The sequence below is a fragment of the Chiloscyllium plagiosum genome, chromosome 1, assembly GCF_004010195.1.
Source record: "Chiloscyllium plagiosum isolate BGI_BamShark_2017 chromosome 1, ASM401019v2, whole genome shotgun sequence".
In the NCBI taxonomy this organism is placed as follows: domain Eukaryota; kingdom Metazoa; phylum Chordata; class Chondrichthyes; order Orectolobiformes; family Hemiscylliidae; genus Chiloscyllium; species Chiloscyllium plagiosum.
In genome coordinates this window covers 129,552,688-129,571,834 of record NC_057710.1, presented here as the reverse complement: position 1 = coordinate 129,571,834, position 19,147 = coordinate 129,552,688, and the positions used below count along the sequence as shown (strand labels likewise).

The 19,147-nt window shown below is 41.5% G+C and overlaps 1 protein-coding gene and 1 long non-coding RNA gene across 4 annotated transcripts in view; one reads left to right on the top strand and one right to left on the bottom strand.

Annotated features, from left to right (window-relative positions):
- The window catches only part of LOC122553132 (synaptopodin-2-like), a 126,828-nt gene that overhangs the window by 4,746 nt on the left and 102,935 nt on the right, over positions 1 to 19,147 (top strand). The gene's annotated exons all lie outside the window — the stretch shown is intronic.
- The window catches only part of LOC122553160, a 57,192-nt gene that overhangs the window by 11,267 nt on the left and 26,778 nt on the right, over positions 1 to 19,147 (bottom strand). Inside the window, exon 2 of one of the 2 annotated variants that reach the window (XR_006312622.1) lies at positions 13,284 to 13,430. This is a non-coding gene — a long non-coding RNA (uncharacterized LOC122553160). Of the gene's footprint in view, positions 1 to 13,283; positions 14,219 to 19,147 lie in introns of those variants that run through there. The other variant, XR_006312621.1, reaches the window with a different exon arrangement.

Below are 19,147 nucleotides of genomic sequence, written 5' to 3'. Positions count from 1 at the left end.
ATCTTTCCATTTAACTCCATACTCTCTGTCGCTTTCACTTTCCCTTCCCCCCAACTCAGAAGTTTAAAGTCCTACTGACCACCCTATTTATCCTCTTCGCTAGAACATTGGTACCAGATCAGTTCAGGTGGAGACCGTCCCAATGGTACAGATCCCCCTGGTTTCAAAACTGATGCCAATGCCCCATGAAATGGAATCCCTCTTTCCCTCACACCAATCCCTTAGCCACGTGTTTACTTCCCTAATTTTCTTATCCCTATGCCAATTGGCACGTGGCTCGGGCAGTAATCCAGAGATTATGACCCTTGAGGACCTGTACTTCAATTTCCTTCCTACTGCTTGATAATCCCCAAACAGGTCCTCCACCCTAGCTTTGCCTATGTTGTTAGTCCCAACGTGGACTACAACAACTGGATCCTCCCCTTCCCGCTCCAACATCCTTTCAAGCCGGTCGGAGATGTCCCGCACCCTGACACCGGGCAGGTAACACACCACGCGAGACTCCCGATCCAGCTTGCATAGGATACTATCTGTCCCCCTAATTATAGAATCCCCTACAACAACTACTTGTCATTTTGCTCCCCCCTCTTGAATGGCCTTCTGCACCATGGTGCCGTGGTCAGCTGGCTCATCCTGATCTGCTTTTCTTTGTAACTGCACAGTACACAGACATAAGTCACATTAAACACACCATTGTCTCTTTTCAAGTTTCGTTATGATGAAAATGACAGGTAATGCTTCATAATCACCAAATCAGAAAATTTTACCAAATACTCTCTCATCAAAACCTTGACTTAAAAGTTTTGTGTTGAGATGATAAACAAATGAGTGAGCTATAAATATGTATGTAGGATATTTTATAAGTATTTGCTGGCTTAAGAATAATTTTTACCATTAATAAAAAATTTGAATTTGGATATAGTTACCAACTTAAGATTAGGTACAGAGCACTAAATTTACACTAATATAAAGACATTTAAGTAAATGATGAAGTTGTAACTGATGACATGACTCGTTAGGAAAGAAAACATCAGACCAGAAGGAGCAAATAGAGAGGAACTATACTGCAGAGTTGTACTTAATAACTGGCAATGTACAGATATGAGTAAAAGGTGTATTGTAGTACATCAGGAATGAAACAGCCTTGACAATCACAGCCTAGAGATACTCTAGATCAATATCTCAAAACACAGGTAGCTGAAATGGCTTACAGCACAAGATAAAGCATGTTGGCAGCGAGGGGACAGAGCTGAAAAGAGAAGACTCCAAAGGCAGGGCATGATAGAGAACTTAGAGTAAGCAGCCTCAGTTAGACCCGCAGCAGCAGTTACATCTCTCAAAAGGAGCTGCCAGCTGTCCCTCAATTGGATTCCCTGTATCTGTGTCCCACATGTCAACTTTAATTGGCTACCATTTGATTACAACATAGGGTGCACCTTCAATATAAGTAGGGTTAGTGGAAATTTGTCACATTAACACAGTACTTACAAGACTAACAAAAAACAGAAATTACTGGAAAAACTCATTTTTTAAAAATTAGATTCCCTACGGTGTGGAAACAGGCCCTTCGGCCCAACAAGTCCACACCGACCCTCCGAAGAGCAACCTACCCAGACCCATTCCCCTACATTTACCCGACTAATGCACCTAACACTACGGGCAGTTTAGCATGGCTAATTCACATAACCTGCACATCTTTGGAGTGTGGGAAGAAACCGGAGCACTCGGAGGAAACCCATGCAGACACGGGGACAATGTGCAAACTCCACACAGACAGTTGCCAGAGGTGGGAATTGAACCCGGGTCTCTAGCGCCGTGAGGCAACAGTGCTAAACACTGAGCCTCCATGCAGTCTGGCAGTATCTGTGGAGAGAAATTAGAGTTAAAATTTCAGGTCCTTCTTCAAAACTTACAAGACTAACTTGTTATGTGCCTCTCACACAGAGAAATTCTGCATCAAACCCGCATATTTATCTCCCTCCCTGGCTGGCCGTCCTTTTAGGCTAAACTCAACTATGTATGTACCCAGTGTTCCCTTTAATCAGAAGCATAGATTTCAGTCTCATTGTGACAACTGTGGGCATTGCTGTGTTTATTTTGTATGATGTCAGATATTTGGAGTAACTGGATCCAAAATGCCTTCTAAAACAGAGACTTTGGGCTATTAAATCGCTTTGTGCATGTATTAGTTAATACATGTAATAGATTCCATCAAATAAAATTGGGCAAAATTTTATCACCTTCCAGGAGGCAGAAAAGAAGTGGAGTGCTCAGTAAAATTGTGACAAATCACATGGATTAGTACCCCCAACCCAACATCAGGAAAAGGGCGAGGGCTAGTTTTCAGCATGCTACCTGCCAAAGGAGGTGAACAGCCTGTTTCACATGCAAATGTCTTAATAAGGGCTATTTCGTCAAACCATCAGCATTTTGTTAATGGTGGTGAATCAAATTGCTGTTTCCATGTGAGGAGGCTGTTAGCTAAATGTAGTCAGCCTTGATGTGGCAGACTGAGGGAAAAGGATTTTGTTTTAGATTCAGAACAGACCACAAGTACAAAGGTAAATACCTGCTGCCCCACTGATACCCAGTCAGTCAAATTCCACTTTCAGAGATGTGTACTGAGTCTCCTGAGCTGCCAACCTTTACAGTTGGCCATAGGGATAGCATGGTGGTTCAGCGGTTAGCACAGCTGCCTCAGCGCCTGCAGCTGTCTATATAATGAGGGCAGATAGCTTGCTAGTTGACTATGGTGTGCCAATGACAATCATTTCCTGGTGATCTCATGTTGTGCATCCTGTCTACCCAACTGGTGAAATTCATTTTTGTCTTATGTAGTTGTATTTTCTACACAGTTTAAATTGGCTCATTGAGAAATCAATGAAACCAAACAAATCTTTGGTAGCTTGAATAGTTTATAGATATGTGGATTAATAGGCTGTGACACTGACTGTTCTGATCTCTCTCAATAATAAACCATAAGACAAACCTAGATAAAGATCCAGATACCAATAGCTCACCTTATAAGGTGTGTGTTAGACTCTCAGTCTGTCTATTTGCTTATGTTGAAGGAACAGTAGTAACAGAAAAGACATTCCAGGGTATAAATCACAGCTTCATGTCTGCCAAGATATCTGAACTCTGGGTGAACTTACATCACATGATCTATCTACCGCATGCGTCATGAAGATCTACCAAAAGACAAACTGGGTGCCAAACATCTTGGCACTTTCCAATCTGTAAGAATGGGATGATATTTATCTGCAGCAGTGGCTGATGATTGACTGGTCCCTGAGCAGCAGTCAGTTTATATTGTATGGAAATATTTCTTCTGCATTGATTTCAATAGAAAAGGAAATAGGTATAGTGTTATAATGAGCCACAAATTCTCTCCGAGACCATTTTACTCTACTGTTGAAGACAATGTCACCTCTATGTTCAAGGAAGATGTATTATAGACACCTTGAGGGATAGACCACTTTTTTATTGTTTCAAAGTTCTGCATATTTCCTTGTCTTGCTATTCATATCAACTTCCACAACTTTGTCAAGCTTTAAGTATAAAGCCAGATCTTTTAAATCTGTTCGGGCATAAATTCCCATTTTCTGGATGGGATAGGTGAAGGCAGTGAACATCTCTTGGCCTCTATTGAAGGCATGTACAACATTGTGACAATCCCGACAATGTCCATGGGGTGTCACCATTTAATCTCCCTGTGGGGCTCAATGATTATGAATTCCCTGGGTAACCTGCCCAGTTAAAGCTCATCATTTGAGCCCTTTATATGTTCATGCCTAGGCTTTGTTGGAGAGGAAGCATCAGGTATTCACCAGTGCTGTCAATGCCTTTAGAGAGAGGTGGGCACTGTAGCAGATAGAGTGCTTTATTTTCCCATCCATCTCCATTTTGATTTATCCTCTTCCTGCTTTCCTACCCCTCCCTCACTTATAATGGACTTTGCATGAATATCTAATTGGCTGCATGGGTATTTTGTTGGTGACAGCTGATAGATAAATAAAGGAAAAACGTAAAGGTGATTTGGTTATGGGAAAGCCATTCAGGGAAAAAAAAAGGCAGACCCAGGGATGGATCTGCAGAACTGACTGCTCCAAACTGGGACACGCCTATTGACACGACAAGTAATGGGTCTGTTTTAGTATTGAACAATAGACAATATTCCTTTCCAGATTAGAGTGGTGCTGGAAAAGCACAGCAGATCAGGCAGCATCCAAGGAGCAGGAAAATTGACGTTTCAGGCACAAGTCCTTCATCCTGATGAATGGCTTTTGCCCAAAATGTCGATTTTCCTGCTCCTTGGATGCTACCTGACCTGCTGTGCTTTTCCAGCACCACTCTAATATTGACTCTAATCTCCAGCATTTGCAGTACCCACCTCAGCCTAATATTCCTTTCCAGTCAGGCTTTCTGAGTTATTACATTGATGATGAGAGTCAAAAAAGGTTTTGGGTAGCCTTGCTTTCAACAAACCCAGTAAGATCACAATGGGGATATGGTGAAAATGGGAAACTGGAAACCTTATGGTGTGTATATAAAGGATTGGCCATAGTATACTGAAATGATGAAATACTTTGACAAGCAAACAAGATTGGAGATCACCAACCAAAAATCATTCTCTTGACCACTTGTGGACCCCTGACTTTCAGCATAATAAACAGTTTAATGTATCCAGAGCGCCAGAGTCAAAAGCCTTTGAGAAACCGATAGATATGGTGGCAGACCACTATAACTTCACTGGTTATATTGCAGCATTACAGGTTTAATGCAGCAAATAAACCTGCACTGAATTCTTGAAAAAACTGCAGAAATTGGTGGAACTCTGAGTATTGGTCAACACTTCAGAAATGTTGAGGGATCACTTATTTTGTGGAATTAATATTGACACCCAAAGGAAGCGACTGGCTGACTCAGATCTGGACCTCAAGAAAGCCATAGAATTAGAATTAGAATCCCTTCAGTGTGGAAACATGCCCTTCGGCCTAACCAGTCCACACCAACCCTCCAAAGACTATCCCAACCAAACCCATTACTCTACATTTACCCCTGACTAATGCACCTCACCGACACATCCCTGAACATTGTGGGCAATTTAGCATGGCCAATTCACCTAACCTGCACATCTTTGGATTGTGGGAGGAAACCCACGCAGATAAGGGGAGAATGTGCAAAGTCCACACAAACAATCGCTCAAGGCTGGAATCGAACCATGGTCCCTGGTGCTGTGAGGCAGCAGTGCTGACCACTGAGCCACTGTGCTGCCCCCTCATTTCATGTAAAAACATAGAAAAAGGAGTTCGGGAGCTTCAGCAGTCTATAGATGACACAATCCTCAAACTTGAGTGACTCCCATATCACAGAGCTATATCCCCAATGGATGATGCCAGCGGCTCCTGTTTGTTGCCAGTGAAGGGTGATTGGAGTCAGAGACTGAGAGGCTCTGGAGTTGGTTGGGAAGTTTCTCCACAATACAGTGAGAAGCAAGAATTTCCATGCTGCTGTTGTGATCATGGAGTTCACACCAGACAAGGCTGCCAAAACATATATTGCCTAGGCTGAAGGGCGAAGTCACCTCAGGGTAGGACTTTACGAATAAAGCAGTTGAGGGTGAGAAGTTTATACAGTTAAATTGCACTGTTCCCAAAGTGGTCCCAAATAAGATAAAACTCCAGGCAAATGGCCACCTCCTAGATTTGGACTTTGTTGCAGGTACTGCTTTATTTATTAGGAGAAAGTGAGGACTGCAGATGCTGGGGATCAGAGCTTAAAAATGTGTTGCTGGAAAAGCGCAGCAGGTCAGGCAGCATCAAAGGAGAAGGAGAATCGACGTTTCGGGCATAAGCCCTTCTTCAGGAATGAGGAGGGTGTGCCAAGCAGGCTAAGATAAAAGGTAGGGAGGAGGGACTTGGGGGAGGACATTGGGAATGCGATAGGTGGAATTGGGAATGCGATATTTGTGCTGGCCATAGACACGAGCCAGCTAATATGTTGAACAAAATGCTGCTTTATTCCTATGGGTTGCCTCAAGAGCCATGCTGTCTATAATCTCATTGGTAATATCTTGAACAGAACTCAACATTTTATGGTGCTCTGCCGCTTACTGTCCTATCCAACCCACTTTTTTTTATCCTGGTATTCCTGGCCTACTATCATCCTCAGCATTTCCTAAATTGAACTCAATTGGGCCTCTAATTCTGCTATGTAAAGGGTGCTAACAGTAGCCAACCCTGATGCATAGCCTGCTCCAGCTAACTCCATCAACCCCATCTTTCTCCCTTTTCTTTCTGATATAAATTCACCATGACTAAATTGCCTCTGAAGTAGCTACTAGATTGTGCTATCACATGAGGATGACACCTGGATGTCTGTCAGGTTAAACACTATTGTATGTGTGTATGTTCTGAAATTTCATCCGTTTCTTCTAAAACTAAGCATACTCCCACAGTATTTCTCTGAGATTCTAGGAATTATGATGGTGATAGTTGGTGGGTCATCTCTGTACAATATGAAGGGTACCAGCCCATAGCACCTATCCAAGTTGTCTCCATCCACCCTAGATGTATTTGGCTTTGTGTGGTAGGTTAAGGCTTACGCTCTAATCCATTCCATGTCGAAAAATGTGGTACTGGAAAAGCACAAAAAAACTCTCTAATCCACTCAATTGAGCTATCAAATACCATAGGTGTCCAGACTCAAACCTTAAGGCTTACTCTTGTCGCAAAAAACATCAGGAATATTACCTTCATTTTGACCAGCAGAGCCATTGTCTGAAGGGAGAGGTGAATCCCAAAACTTGATTTAAAAGGACCCACATTTCATCTGAACGCGTGATTGTCAACTGTGACATTTATTCAAATACTTAAGGTTTTACACTCTCACTTGATTATCGNNNGGAATGGGTCTGGGTAGGTTGCTCTTCGGAGGGTCGGTGTGGACTTGTTGGGCCGAAGGGCCTGTTTCCACACCGTAGGGAATCTAATTTTTAAAAAATGAGTTTTTCCAGTAATTTCTGTTTTTTGTTAGTCTTGTAAGTACTGTGTTAATGTGACAAATTTCCACTAACCCTACTTATATTGAAGGTGCACCCATAGTTGTAATCAAATGGTAGCCAATTAAAGTTGACATGTGGGACACAGATACAGGGAATCCAATTGAGGGACAGCTGGCAGCTCCTTTTGAGAGATGTAACTGCTGCTGCGGGTCTAACTGAGGCTGCTTACTCTAAGTTCTCTATCATGCCCTGCCTTTGGAGTCTTCTCTTTTCAGCTCTGTCCCCTCGCTGCCAACATGCTTTATCTTGTGCTGTAAGCCATTTCAGCTACCTGTGTTTTGAGATATTGATCTAGAGTATCTCTAGGCTGTGATTGTCAAGGCTGTTTCATTCCTGATGTACTACAATACACCTTTTACTCATATCTGTACATTGCCAGTTATTAAGTACAACTCTGCAGTATAGTTCCTCTCTATTTGCTCCTTCTGGTCTGATGTTTTCTTTCCTAACGAGTCATGTCATCAGTTACAACTTCATCATTTACTTAAATGTCTTTATATTAGTGTAAATTTAGTGCTCTGTACCTAATCTTAAGTTGGTAACTATATCCAAATTCAAATTTTTTATAAATGGTAAAAAATATTTTTAAGCCAGCAAATACTTATAAAATATCCTACATACATATTTATAGCTCACTCATTTGTTTATCATCTCAACACAAAACTTTTAAGTCAAGGTTTTGATGAGAGAGTATTTGGTAAAATTTTCTGATTTGGTGATTATGAAGCATTACCTGTCATTTTCATCATAACGAAACTTGAAAAGAGACAATGGTGTGTTTAATGTGACTTATGTCTGTGTACTGTGCAGTTACAAAGAAAAGCAGATCAGGATGAGCCAGCTGACCACGGCACCATGGTGCAGAAGGCCATTCAAGAGGGGGGAGCAAAATGACAAGTAGTTGTTGTAGGGGATTCTATAATTAGGGGGACAGATAGTATCCTATGCAAGCTGGATCGGGAGTCTCGCGTGGTGTGTTACCTGCCCGGTGTCAGGGTGCGGGACATCTCCGACCGGCTTGAAAGGATGTTGGAGCGGGAAGGGGAGGATCCAGTTGTTGTAGTCCACGTTGGGACTAACAACATAGGCAAAGCTAGGGTGGAGGACCTGTTTGGGGATTATCAAGCAGTAGGAAGGAAATTGAAGTACAGGTCCTCAAGGGTCATAATCTCTGGATTACTGCCCGAGCCACGTGCCAATTGGCATAGGGATAAGAAAATTAGGGAAGTAAACACGTGGCTAAGGGATTGGTGTGAGGGAAAGAGGGATTCCGTTTCATGGGGCATTGGCATCAGTTTTGAAACCAGGGGGATCTGTACCATTGGGACGGTCTCCACCTGAACTGATCTGGTACCAATGTTCTAGCGAAGAGGATAAATAGGGTGGTCAGTAGGACTTTAAACTTCTGAATTGTGGGGAAGGGAAAGTGAAAGCGACAGGGAGTATGGAGTTAAATGGAAAGATAAGCAGGAGGATAGCATGTATGCAGGTGGATTTAACCTTGAGGCAGATTAGGAATGCAACAAAAAGCAAAGATAACTTAGGACATCTTATGACTTCCAATATCTCTAATGATAAGAATGTTAACATTAAGGCACTTTACCTGAATGCTCGTAGCATTCATAACAAAGTAGATGAACTAATGGCACAGATCATCGTGAATGATTATGATGTGGTAGACATCACATTCCGGAAAGACCACTCCCTCCACGACTCCCTTGTCAGATCCACACCCCCACCAACCCAACCTCCATTCCCGGCACCTTCCCCTGCAACCGCAAAAAATGCAAAACTTGCGCCCACACCTCCCCCCTCACTTGTCTCCAAGGCCCCAAGGGATGCTTCAATATTCATCAGAAATTCACCTGCACCTCTACACACATCATTTACTGCATCCGCTGCACCCGATGTGGCCTCCTAGATATTGGGGAGACAGGCCGCCTACTTGCGGAACGTTTCAGAGAATACCTCTGGGACACCCGCCCTGTGGCTGAACACTTTAACTCCCCCTCCCACTCCGCCAAGGACATGCAGGTCCTTGGCCTCCTCCATCGCCAGACCATGGCAACACGACGCCTGGAGGAAGAGTGACTCATCTTCCGCCAAAGAACCCTTCAACCTCAAGGGATGAATGCAGATTTCTCCAGCTTCCTCATTTCCCCTCCCCCCACCTTTTCTCAGTCCCAACCCTCAGACTCAGCACCGCCTTCTTGACCTGCCATCTTCTTCCCAACCTCTCCGCCCCCACCCTCTCTCCGGCCTATCACCCTCACCTTAACCTCCTTCCACCTATCGCATTCCCAATGCCCCTCCCAAATCCCTCCTCTCTACCTTTTATCTTAGCCTGCTTGACACACCCTCCTCATTCCTGAAGAAGGGCTTATGCCCGAAAAGTCGATTCTCCTTCCCCTTTGATGCTGCCTGACCTGCTGCACTTTTCCAGCAACACATTTTTAAGCTCTGCTTTATTTATTGTTGGAACAAACTTTCAGGAAACTCCAATGCAGCATCTTGCCTTTCGGCCTGCAAGACACCAAGGCTAGACTGGCAATATGCTCTGGGGCGCCCTTATTCATTATTGGGATCACTAAGTTCCGCAGCGTCAACTGACAGACCAACTCCCCTCAAAGGTGGTGCAAAGGCCAGGTCCCAATCTTTTGGGAAGGGTCTGGCGACAGAAAATCTGCATGGATTGGTAACAGATCTTTAAAATGGGCACTAGTGATCTATATTAAGTCATTGGGAAGTGTAACAATATGTTCCAAGAGGGCCTCAGGAAGATAAAAGCTACTAATGCAAAGATCTATGTCGACTCAGAGGCCTAACCTAAACACTTCAAGCCACAGTTGGTCCCTTGTATCCTATGTGAGAAAGTAGAGACTGAACTGGAATGTCTAGAGGAGCTTGGCATCACACACCCAATGCAATTTGCCAAATTGGCCGCAGGAGTAGTCCCAGTTGTAAAACCTGACAACTCAGTCCATTTCTGTGGGATTGTGAGTTGACAATTCATACAGTTTCCTATTTAGATATATACCTTATGCCATACAGAGAAGACTCATATTTTAAAAATTGGCTGAGTGTCACATGTTACAAATTGAACATGAGCTATTCCTACCTCAGTTTTGAAATTAAGAGACCATCCAGGAAGACATCACTATAAATACCCAAAGGACTGTATAAGTTCACTGGCTTATCCTTTGAGGTATCTTTGGCTTGTCACATCTTTCAGGGAGTAACAGAGAAGGTAGTATCCTCCAAGATATGCCCAGTGTAGCAGTCTGTTTGGATGATGTTTTAACAGTTTATAGGAAGTGTTGTGTTGTTTTTCTGAGGCTGGCAATCAGCAAAAAAGGGAAAAATGGACATTCCAGGTAAAATAAATAATGTACCTTGGGTAGGTTACACACCATCGTAGAGAAGTCATAAATATAGACACTGACTCCAAGGAACAGGACTTAATTGACAGTTTTCTAAGGTATCAAAATTACTAGGGGAGATATTACCCACATAAGGAAACTCAGTAACAGTCTCAACAGCTCCCAGGAGTTATCCTTAAAAACAACTGAGACTGGTATCGTACATGGTCAAAACTGAGAAGATCACTAAAACAAAAGCATCAACAATCTCTGGCAGGAGCTCTCCACAGAAGGTTCATCAGACACCGCACTGCAGATGAGGTGCTTGCAGTGACTCTTCAATGGTCTTCATGGAAAAGAAGTTCACCAACCTATTATACACCCCCTGACTAGACCTGGAAAGCAACAGGAATGGGACCATGGGAAAGATGATGCTCAAGGCCCTTTTGTGTCAGGAACAAGGGGGATCCCTTGGGCTTCATCAGGAAGAAATGTAATAATCCCTATAAATGTCATTGGAGAATTCCCAATTAATCTCCCTGTGGAACCCATTGAGTATGAATTCCCTTTTTAACAGGCAATGGCCTGCTCATCTGGAACTCATCACCAGTGCCCCATATAAAGCAGACTCAGGAATGGGTCTGCAGAACTGTCTGCCCCAAGGTGGGACTAGTCTATGTATGCCATGAGTAGTGGCTCTACGTTGGTGTTCAACAATAAGTGATACTCCTTTCCAGTTATGCTTCCTGAGTTATTACAAGCATTTAAAGATTAATTGAAATTTTGGACAGGATACTTCAGGTAATGGTTCAAGTTTCAGATTAAAAGGAGATTCATGAATGAAATAGCCATTGCAGAGAACAATTTGGACCTATTAAATAATTATTAATTATATCATATCTTAAGATGTTACAAAGCATTTCACATCCAATGAATGGCCATTATCTGGTGCAGCAGACCACTTCCTCTAAGATTTACATCTTTCACATAGCAGTGCTATGGTCTCCATCTAGCCACCTAGGAATATGTAGCAATGAGGAAGGACAGTGATAGGCATCGTGGAGAAAAGGACATGACTGGAAGGGAACTTTGGTGCTACATTAGGAGACTATCAGAAAGAAATTTAAAGACCTTTATCCAGCTTGCTTCAAGAAAATAAGACAAGTTAGACCTTCATGGTTTCATGTGCTAAACGCTGTCAGTATAACAATGAGAAAGTTGTAATCAATTTAAAGAGACAAGGGGAGGTGTAGCATTTTAGGTGTTCACAGGTGGCCCACTAAGTTAAACAACTTCTTATTAAGGCACGGAATTAGAAGAATCCCATGTCCTGCTTGGAAAGACAATTACGTTTCCGAGCCTAGTATATAGAATCAATGCAGTGAAATAAGGACAAACTACATTTGTGCAAAATACATTTAGGACAAATGTCTATAACATAGGATGGTACTGCAGATGGCTACAACATAGGTAGATAATTGTGCAAAACATACAGAGAAATCCAATAAGAAGGAAGCCAAGCCTCCAGTTAAGTTGTAATATGCAGATTATGAGGTAATATTTATGCTTTTGTGCATATCTGGTAATGTGAATTAACACTTATATACAATGGCAAAACTGCCTCTAAAGACTGTATCTTTTATTTTTATGTATTTTAGATTGTGGTCTGAAATGGGGAGAAATTACTGTTTTAAAACCAAGGATTATGGAAGGAGTCGCTTAGTTTTTAAAAGCAAATTACTGAAATTAATTATAAGCAGTGTTCACTCTGCTGCTTTGTTCAAGCAGAGAGAGATTGGCAGCAGATGAGCTGATACCAGTAGATGTGTGCAAAGTGAGATTTGGCTTGCGACAAGTAGCTGATTGGTTTATGGAGATGTGACCAGTTGTCATTGACAAAAGCCAGTAACATGCCAACAACAATGTGATTGGTTCCTATGCCACTGAACAGCTTCTGGATGTGAATGATTTTAGTAGAAGCCTTCAGACCGCTAAAGGTGGAGGGGAGGTGTCTCTGCAGTAGAAAATCCCTGATGCCTAAAGAAAAGCAATTTATTTTGCCTCACTAGTTGCTGTAAGCTGTAGCATTGAGTGAATAATTCAAAGACTTCATAATTTGTGAACCACTTGCCCTATGGAAAAAAGGTGAAAAAATACCTGGAGAAGAGCGATTGAAGAACAGCACTAATATGTATGAATTTCAGAGATTTGGATTACTATTGACAACTTCTATCTTGAGGAATCTTTTCAAACCTTTTTTATGCCTAGAGATTAAATGTTATAATTATATACATGGAAAATCTATATCATCTCTGTGATATGTACTGAATTAAATCATACACATTATGTGTTAATTTTCTACCTAGCAGACCTTTGAGTCAGTGACAACTTCATATTATCTGGCCCTCAGTGCTAATATTAATCAATTGATTTCCTTATGAGTTTTATGCTCATATTATTCCCTCTCTCTCATTCTGAGTGCAGGCTGGTTTGAGGCTAATTATGCCTGTATATAGCATAGTTAGCTCCAGTTGCAACTCTGCATACATTCCCTATATTTGCAAGGTAGTCACGTTCAGCGACTTTCATAAAATATAAAATACAGTTGAATAAAGTCCTAATTTAATTTGATATAAAGGATAAGATTGAGTTCATGTAAATGATATCGTGTCCAAACATGCATGAAGTAGCACATCTCATCAATAAAATGAACCTTCTTGAGGCCCATTTGGTTGAGCATGATACGTGTACTTGAAGCACTTCAGGATGTGCCTCCAGTTGAAGAAGTGACAGTTCCCTCACGAAGAAAATAACTATCTGCCCTGAAGCTAGATCATCTGCACATTCTACATACTTACTTTCCATTATAACGTACTTCCCTATGAAAAGTCAATGTGCTGTCCACCAATCTGTGAAACAAATACGTTTCCAACAATCAAGGCAATTCCTTTCCTGACCAGAAACCATATGTGGTCCTGCTTTATTGCTGCATTATCTCGGGTGTTCTGTGAGGAAGAAGAAGAAGAAGAAGAAAAGCATCAGTAACAATGCAACACATTAACTAGCAACACTTTGTGACATGCATCTTTGGACAATATACTTGAAAAATGGTACCACTGCATGGCAATTACCTTAATGCTTGTTTTTCTTACTTTGCTAGCTCTCCACAGACTTACATAGAATATACAGTATCATACAGATAGTGCTCCTTTTGACAATCAGGTCTCAGTGCAATTCTCTAAAGTGTGCCCCAAAGCTTCAAACAAAGCAACCTCATCAAATCTGCCTCATGCAAAGTTACATCAATCTCAATTTTTGTCAACCAGAAATATTGGATGGTGCGGTTCTTAGTGCCCCAACAATAGGTTCTGTATTTATTCCCTGCTATTTTTCTTTTATAGCAGCCTTTTTTTTGTTCTATACAATCTTCTTTAAAATTTTAGTTTGCTTTCATAAATTGTCTTTGTAAAACATTAGTAACAATTTTGTTCAGCAATACAGCCTCTATTTTTATCCTCATATAAACATTACTTAAAACAAATAAATCATTATATACCTTTTTGTTTTAACATACAATAGCCACCTTACATCCTGGTCCCTGCCACAAGCTTTCATTCTAGCCTCAATGTACTTGGACAGTCTATCTTCAGTCTTCAACAGTCATGAAACCCGTGGGAAGCTAGTGTTCCATCAGAAAATCATGGGCATAATGATTAGGAACTATGAAAACTATCCACTGGGTTTGTCATAAAAGATAAACTCATCATCGTCCTGCTCTCATTAAACAGAAACAACTGATGGTGAGTTTATCGGGATTCTGAGCCCGTTCAGGTTGACAGTATGCCTACTCATAAAACCCACCAGGAGATTGTCTTCAAATTGGCAGCTCCCGTCCCTGCTGTACTATGCAGGACTCTTGATACCACAACAAACCGAACTGGGGGGCCATGTTTGTTTGACATTAAACAAAATGCCTGTCTTTATCTCATGTGAATATAAAAGATGCCAATGCATAATTTTGGAGCAAAACAGGGGAAGAGATCTCTCGTTGGTACCTGGCCAATATCGGTCACTCTGTTAACATCACTAAAACAGCTTATCTAATCATTATTTTACAGCTGCTAGTAGCACCTATTATGCAATAATCAGTAAAACTTCCTACACTATAATAGTGGTGACGATCCAAACTATTTCAGCGACTAAAAAATACTTTGAGATGACTTGGGGCTTGAAAGGTGCTATATAAATATTAAACATACAAACATAATACAAATATTAGAGTGAGTTATTTTCTAAGAGTCTTATTTGAAAACATGCTTTTGAGAATTGACTGACTAAATAACTTTTAAAGCATAGCATTTCAGAGAAAATAATCTAGATACAACAAAGAATATTAGGTGTTCCTTAGATTTAGTTCTATCATGTACAATCCTGTCTGCAAAAAAATGGCAGTTTGGTTTCAACTTTATCTCCTCTGGGTGAAAGGACTATTAAGATATGTTATCAACATTTGAAGTAAAGAGGGCGAATTTGGTGGTGCTATTTTCAGTTCACTGGAAGAAAACCTGTACATTAATGATAGCACCTAACCAGTGCACTTGTATCTCTCTGCTATCAGCATTTTGCTTCAACAATTTCTATCTTTTTATCTGATTGTCTTTATTTCTTCTCACCTCTTTCCTCCATGTTGGCGTAAAATAAGTTAAAATGACAATTACACTCAGAACAAATGAATTAAACAATTCTAGAATACTGTAGCCACATGTTCAAAATACAGAATCTGATATGTACAGTGTGCAAAGAAAATATTGAAATTATCTGACATAGTACGCACTGTTTAAACTTCTACTGAAACATTGTGCTTTCTATTTAAATAGCAGATAGGCAACCTTTAATGCAAATAGTGATACTTATTTATAAATAGTAACACAATCCTCTTTGGCACTTGGATTCTTTCTATAGTGAACATCTACACACATGAATATAAGAACAAGTTTATTTCAACAGCAGGGATTAATTCCCAAATATGGAAGTTGCTTATAACTGTGTGCTTCTCCAAAATACTGGCTGCACACTGGGAATTATTATCTTATGACTCACAAAGCCTTGGTACAAGTCCTCAGTGCCAGTGTAAAATAATATTTTTCATAGAATCTTTCAGTCTTGTAATCCCAAGGATCAACAATTAGAAAGCTTTAACCTAATGCAAGCAAACAAATAGCCTCCTTAATTCTCTATGTAAACTGAGTTTAACATAAAACATCATAGACCTGCAATTGCTCTATGGGTTTCCTAACTTAGTTATCTCTACAAACTAGGAGAACATAATAAGCATGTGACAGTGAATTTACCAAAACAGTAATTATTTTCCTTTTAAAGTTTCTTTACCATCATGCCCTTGATATGATCAGTGTGATCGAGGTGATGTGATTGAATAGATCATTAAAACACCAGTGATGAAAAAAGCTGAAACTTTGAGACTAATTCTTGCTTTCAAAAAAATGAATAACAGTAGCACATTGACATTCAACATTTTATTTTACTCCATTAAAATAAAAATGGAAGAAAATTTTGAGCCACACAATCAATTGTTAACAATTACATTCACACAAGCTCAGCTGCACACTGGGGCTGAAACATTCAGCTCCATGACACCATAGATGCCCATTTTGATTCCAAATTGACATCTACAGCATGAGGTGCATATCTGGTCCACGTGATGCCAATTTGGTAATGGTATCAGTGCAAGCACAAGGAGAATGTGATAGGAGTATGTTGAGTAAGCAGATGATGACATCAGGTTGTAATCTAATTTGATGCCAGCAATGCTATTTTGGAATTTAACACTCCAGCTCACACGGTTTCTCAACCTCGCACAGTTGAACATACATTCAACAGTGGGAAAGAGCTCCCACGAGCTTTATTTAAAGGTATCGTCAACCACTTTCAGGTCAGCTGCTGATTGATTTCCTACTTGTGGTTATTGGCTTTGCAGAAGGGTTTGACAGTTTGTGAAATTATTTAGATTGCAGGTTGTGAAGTGGTAAGTGCTGAAGAATCTGAACAAAATTTTTACAAAACCCAGCTATTGTTTGTTTTACAATAGAATAAGAGGGCACGCACATCCATAAGGTACAAATATCCAATTAAATATCAATCAGTATTCAAAATTGACAATCTGGATCTCCCGTCATTAAGATTTCTGGAATGGGGGCAAATGTAAACCTTTTGACTCAGTGGTGAAACTGTTAACATTGTGGCAGTGGTGTGATCATCCATACATACTACACTGGATATTAACTCAACAGTGACTGTATTCTCGTTTTACTCTCACTTAAGATGTCTGCAGTGGACTTTATGCCCACTTGTTTCAGCGAGTGCTCTCCCAATGCCAAAGGTTCATCGTGTTAAAGTATTAACATAGAATCACTACAGTATGAAAGCATGCCATTTGGCCTATTGAGTCCACAATGACCCTCCAAAGAGCATCTCACCCAACCCGCTATCCTATAACTGTACATTTACTATGGTTAAACCGCCTAACCTGCACGTTCCTGGACACTATGGGCAATTTAGCATGGCTAATCTGTGTAAACCTGCACAACTTGGGACTCTGAGGAGGAGACCAGAGCACCCAGAAGAAACTCTCACAAGCGGGGAGAACATGCAAAGTCCACACAGACAATCACCAAAGGCTGGAATTGAACCCATTCCCTGCAAGGCAGCAGTATCAACCACTGAGCCACTGTGCTGCCCTAATCAACACTAACATATTGTCTAATGGCGTTGCATGAAAATATTTATTGTTGTGGGGGAGGGAATATCAGTTAGCATACAGAACAGATTAACATTAACAACATGGGATTCTATTTCCATTTCCAATGGAGGTAGAATCAAAAACTTTGCCTTGCCTAACTCGGTGTCTGACAGCGATGTGCACTAGAAATAAACCCTGCTATTCCTGGAATTACCACAAATATGACAAGATTTAATCAAACTATCCAAAGCCCCAGTTTACCTGACTGACAACTCCAAATTTAAATTATAAAAATCTGATGAGTTTTTACCTAACAAGAAAACAGCTTTTTATCACAAACAGATGGCTTTAACTGAGTGCCGAAAAGAAACACAAATGATTAATTCATAACTTTCTAGGACTTAAAATCCACCTCGTTTTACAAATCAAAACCATACAAACACAAAAAGACAACACAAGACCCATATTATGGGTGGGGAAGAGACAAAAAGAAAGTCTGAAATAGTTTCATTTCAAGATGGCGGCAGAGCAGCAGGGCTGCAGTTGGCTCTTGAGCTTGGAACTCATCTCCAACCCAATGTGCTTTCTTTCCTTTTTTTTTTACACTTTTACTCCTGCTCTTTTTCTTGTGTTTTGCTCTTTTTTAAAGCCTTGTGCAGCGGGCTAATTGGCGGAATTGGCACAGCAACAAGAGCAAGCCATGTGCAGAAGGCTGGCAGCCTCCCAGTGGTCAGAAGCATGGCAGCAGACACGGCTCTTCAGGCAATTGGAGATGGTGGCAGTGGCAGAAAGGATGTCCTCCTAGCATTTATAACTGGTGGCTGTGGCAGCGGGGGCAAAACTCCTGACAATTGGAGGTGGTGGCGGTAGCCGCAGCAGACTTTTCAAGATGGCGGCGGCAGCAGACAACATCTTGGGGGAGGGTGGCTGGAGTGGGAGTCTTGGCAAGGTGACAGCACGGCCTGAAAGCAGACCTGGTTGCAGTTGCTGTAGGAGCTGGGACTCATGGTTGTTGGAGAGACGGTTGCAGCCGCAGAGTTGGGGACTCCTGATTGGTTTGGGGGGAGGGGCGTGTTGAGGGTGAGAGTGTGTGTGTTCAGTACAGACCCCAGCATCGGTGTAGTGGGCCAGCAGCAAAGAGATGGTGTCTAAAGAGTGGCGACTCCTACATAGGTGGATCCGATGCAGGCAGTAGCAAGGCGGCGGAGCAGGAGTGGAAGTGGATGTGGTGGAGGTTTCGTTGGTGAGTCGCGTCAGGGCTCATGGTGGAGGAATGAAGATAGTCTCTCTTTCAGTTATATAATTTTACTCTTTATTCTTAAACTAATCAAAGTGGCACCTGATGAAGGGTTTATGCCTGAAACATTGATTTTCCTGCTCCTCGGATGCTGCCTTACCTGCTGTGCTTTGCCAGTACCACACTCTCGACCCTGATAAAGGATGTACTGGCACTGAAGGGGGTGTAGAGGTGGTTCACTAGATTGATTCTGGAGGAGCTGAGAGGGTTGGCTTGTAAGGAGAGATTGAATAGACTGGGACTATACTCATTGGAAGTGAGAAGAATGGGGGGGGGGGGGAGATCTTATTTAAACATATAAAATTATTAAGGAAATAGATAAGATAGAATCAAGAAGGATATTTCCACTGGTGTGTGAAACGAGAATGAAGGGACACAACCTCAAAATAAGGGGGAGCAGATTTAGGATGGAGCTGATGAGGAACTTCCTCACCCAAAGGGCTGTGAATCTGAGGAATTACCTGCCCACAGAAACAGTTCAGGCTATCTCATTGAATGTTTTTAAGGCAAAGATAGATAGATTGTTGAACGGTAAAGGAACCAAGAGTTATGGTGAGTGGGCGGGTACATGGACCTGAGTCCATGAAAAGATCAGCCATGATCTTATTGAATGGTGGGGTAGACCTGACAGGCCACTCCTGCTCCTAGGAGAGAGAGGGGAGAGAGAG